At 35.5% G+C, this 4719-nt stretch overlaps 1 pseudogene; it reads left to right on the forward strand.

Annotated features, from left to right (window-relative positions):
- The first annotated feature begins 1508 nt into the window (after positions 1 to 1508).
- Positions 1509 to 1627, forward strand: LOC112485098 (annotated as a pseudogene).
- Positions 1628 to 4719: the final 3092 nt, after the last annotated feature.

The following is a 4719-nucleotide window of genomic DNA, read 5'->3' on the forward strand; positions in this document are numbered from 1 at the left end:
ACTCGTTAATGGGTGTCCACGCCCAAGCACGGGGCTTTCCGGAGTGGTGATGTCAGAGGCGCGACCTTGGGCTGGCCTGGATCTAAGAGGTCGAGTCGTGTAGCGGGTCTCCCTCAACCTCGAGCCTCTGTAGCCTTCGTTAAGTGAGAAGGTCCTGGGTGGGCTTAAGTATACTTGTTTGGAACCCTTTCAAGGGGGCAGTGAAGCAATGACTGTTGTAAAATTCAGGGAGAACAAGTGCGGTGTTTTGGAGGCACCTGAGTGTGGCATGCTCTGTCCACGCAAGTGCAAACCTTCAAAAGGGGAAACAACAGAAACTTCCTGAGGAGCACTTGGACCAAGCCCATTTGGGGCTGAAATTGAGAAAATTGGAAATGCAGGTGCACCCTGGTTCCATTCACCATATCAAAGTCAGGTTGTTGCTGCCTTCGTTTTTACTCTTAAACATCAGGCTTTCAAAGTGTCAAATTTAGGTCTTTTGGTGCTGCCAGAGGTAGGCACGATGTGCAAATGTTCAGCAAAGGTAAAATGAATTTTCTTGACTGCCTGAAAATGTCTCAATTGACACACCCCTCGGGACTTTCTTCTGTTGTTTACAACTAAGAAAAATAAGCCCAATCTTAATGCTAGTTATACTATATATTGGTGAAAAGACCTGATTTCAATGCTACGAAACTAATTTCAGTTTTTTTGGAAAACCTCTGTGGACTATAGTCCCAGATGTTTTATTGGTTTTGAGGGGGCACAATGAGGATAAAATGAACATGATATTTATTCATGGTTGTAAGGTAAAATACTCTTTACATACTCACAAAACTTTTGAATTTGCCCTATGCAAGCACACAATTGAGTATATTCTTAATAAACCTGTAAAATATCAGGCTTCTAATTTTCCTTAGGAGGCAAGGTGATATGAGTGATTACAATAAGAGCAATGAATAATAAACATAATGATCCGGCACGGATAAATTGTCTATAATTACTGTCTCAGTGACTCATCTCCCAATTCACCCTCAAAGCCATTTCACTAGGTTTTTCCCTCCATCAATTCATAAGATCACTTTCTTCTCCCTGGCATACTTTCTTTACTTGACTTCCAGGACACCTGTTCTCTTGGTTTTCTCCTACTTCACTTGCTGCTCTTTCTCAGTATTTTTTTCTTTTTTTTTTTTGCTAATTCTAATATGCAGCTGTTCAGGTGTTCTGGTGATGGACTGTTGATGCTTGGAGAAGTAATAAAATTAAGACACATAATTCATAAACTATTTTTTATTCCATATTCTTACCCCACTTAAGTAAAATTACTAATTATGTTGTTATAATTAAGATTTTAATACTATTTAGGTTCTATTGACAGTAATAATCTAAATCAGATCAGCAGATTATAGCCAGGGGCCTCCAGATTTCCTTTTGGGATCGTCAAAAGAAGGGCAGAAATTGTCCCCTAATACTCCTTTATATATGACTACAAATATATTATAGTTTGTTAAATTAAAAATAAGTGTGTTGTCTATGACCATGCCACTCTGAACAAGCCTGATCCCACCTGATCTTGGAAGCTAAGTAGGGTCGGGCCTGGTTAGTACTTGGATGGGAGACCACCTAGGAGGACCAGGTGCTCTAGGTGTAAAAAATAAAAAATAAGCTAACAAGTTCCTTGCAATCTATGAGGTCAACCAAGTGTTGCCTCGCCTAAAAAAATGAAAAAAAAAATGTGTTATGGGAGATGAACACACAATGTAAATATATATATGCCTTACTGTTAAATGTACCGCTGAAACTTATCAGATTTTGTTAACCGATGTCATCATAAAAATAAATTAATTAAAAAAAATTTTTTTTAATTAAATGTGTTTAAGGTGTCAATAACTATTGCCCATTTGCCAACTTAAAGTATATATACACAGATATATCTATATACAGATACATTTTCAAAAGTGACATCATGAAACTTGAATTCATAAAAATGTATGAAATATGAAGAATTTGTTTCTGAACATTTTGCCTGAATATATTTGTGGAATGTTGCCACAAAGATAACTTGATGGTATGGTGTCTGATGCTGCATATTTTATGAATTAAATTATTTTAAAGTCAAGTTTAGAAAAGCACATTTTAGGATCAGAAAGAGAAATCTAACTCTGGGTTAATTAGAATAAACCACAGGCAAAGAATGGATATGAAGCTAAGCCCCAAAGCCAGACTTCCAAAGGGGAAAATATTAGGATTTCAGGATCTTACCAGCTTTGAAGGTGGTAGAGCACTAGACAGAAGCCTGGTTCCTTGAATGAATGCATGGTGCAGAGCCATCACCAATCCATGTTAGACTGTGACATGAACAATAAATAATAAACCTTTATTGTGTTGAGCCCCTTAAAATTTGGGATTATTTGCAACAGTAGTTTGCCTGAATATCACATAATTATTATAAACCTTACAGCATTATTGTGAGGATTAAAGAAAAATAATCTTGCCTAAGGAAAGAAGCTCAGGTTCTAAAAGATGGGTATCAAATCAATATGTCCTCTTTTTTTTCTTAAGTGATTCATTAATGAATCATATTGCTTCTCTAAAATATTTATTCCAAACCAGGGAATTTTGTTAAGTACTTGTCAAATTTCAAAAGGTGATTAAATACATTATATAATAAACCTAGGAAATGTAATATTTTGCTCTAATTAAAAAAATAATTGTTTTTTTCTGTAATAATGAATATAGTTTTTACACAAGGCAAAACTGGAATTTGGTGGGCATAGCATATTTAAGTGATTCCATGCAAGCATCTGGATTGCTGAAATAATATGGAATAGCTAAAGGTTTAAGTAAATGTAAAACATGGGGTTTCAGTTGAAATGTTTTACAACTGAAGTGAAAAACAATGTATTCTAAAATTGTGGGTTTTTTGGTAATCAAATTGTCTTAAAATTTGATACTAACAATAAAACATCGATAAAACCGGTCCTTGAAAAAGAGAACCACAGGAGTAGTAAGTCAGGAGGTATTCCCAGAAATGAATATGAGGTGGCAGATTTTTGACAAGATTGGGTCAATAACCACTTTTTTCCTCCCTCTCCTGACAAAACCCAAACCAAGTCTTTTCCAAAAGTGGAATCTCTTACCCAGGGCATTCTGCTTCCCCAGGGGCCCTCCCACTTGCCTCTAGTTTAGCAGTTACTAACCTAGAAAATGAAACATCTGTAAAGGCTTCTGGAGAGAGAAGATTAAATAAAAAATAGAAATAACAACAAACTAACATGCAAGCTTCTCACTCCATTATATGTTACTTTCCTTTTAAAAGAATAAACAGTGATTCCATCTTTGTAGTGATGAAGAGGGTGGAGCAGGGGGACTAAAGACCTCGTTACACTGTTCATAATAACAAAAGTTTTTTTCAGCCTTTTTTTCTTCTTTTTAAAAGATCTCTCTACTCTCTGCCTATTTTTCTTTCATTCATGCCTTCAACAAGCATTTACCAAGTGTACAACTTGTTACATGTATCAGTCTGTCACTGAGGGTGGGAGATGAGAAAACGAATTTGGATAAGGTCAAAACACAGTCTCAGAGGGGAAATAAGACAGTGATGTAAATGTCAGAGCAAAGTACAATTTATGGCATGCACATTTTTGGTAGCACAGCACAAATGAAATCTTATCAAATGGCATTTTATCATCTTATATTGGGTTAAGCAGGAAAAGGAGGCAAACTAATGTATTTGAATGCTTACCATATGACAGGCAGCAGGATGGGTACTTTACAAAGCCTGTACCATAATAGGGTAGTTAATAGGTTTTACTCATTTTTTGAGATGAGGAATCTGTATTTTAGGAAGAAAAAAGGCAAGGAGAATATGCATATTAGGTTACTGTTTGTGTTAAAAAAAGAAAGTAGGAAAATAAGTCTATTTGTATTTCCTTGGTTACCAGTTGTCTTTGGAGTGCACTGGGAAATAAACAAAAAGGTTGCAAGGGTATGAGACAGATTTTTCAGTATATACTTTTTTACATTTCAAGTTTTGAATCATACGAATATAAAACCTTTTACCAAACTTCAGTTTAAAATAGATTGGATTTTTTAAAAATCACTAAAGCTCTTACCCTTAGTAGCAGAAGTTTTGAGAACAATTCCTTAGAATTAAGTTTGCTTAACTATGAAGGAAAAGCAGGAGGTCCATTTATAACAACTGATCATGTGATAAAGTGCATTGAATGCTTTATTCCATGGTTCAGAGTGAAAGCAGAACACTGTTTTGAACTGCAGACAAACAGCATTTGTAAAGGGCTACCAACATGTTCACTGGTCAGATAAATCATGTATTTGACCTTTAAACCTCAAATAGAGGTGCCATTCACTCATTCATGCATTCAATAAGAACGTATTCCAGAGTGTGCTAGACTGGTTCACAAAATGTTTTTTTCAACAAGTTAAACCTACATAAAAGACAAATAGGCAGCTATTTGTTTAAAAATTTTCTTAAAAGTATTACTTACTCATGACATTTGAAATGATCAAACAGCCTCATCTGTATTTGCTAAAATAGAAATTTCGCCGTTGCATGTCTGAAGTGAAGACAACTTCACTTTGAAATGGTCTTGCCGCTAATAAAAATATTCTTGTTCTTGTAAGGAGGATCAGGTGTGAATTGTTTGGTTGAGAATGACAAGGTAGTACATGGAGAAAAATATGTCCTAATGAAACAGCGAACGTAGTAACCACAGAAAA

Source organism: Pteropus alecto, unplaced genomic scaffold (assembly GCF_000325575.1).
Source record: "Pteropus alecto unplaced genomic scaffold, ASM32557v1 scaffold95, whole genome shotgun sequence".
Lineage (NCBI taxonomy): Eukaryota > Metazoa > Chordata > Mammalia > Chiroptera > Pteropodidae > Pteropus > Pteropus alecto.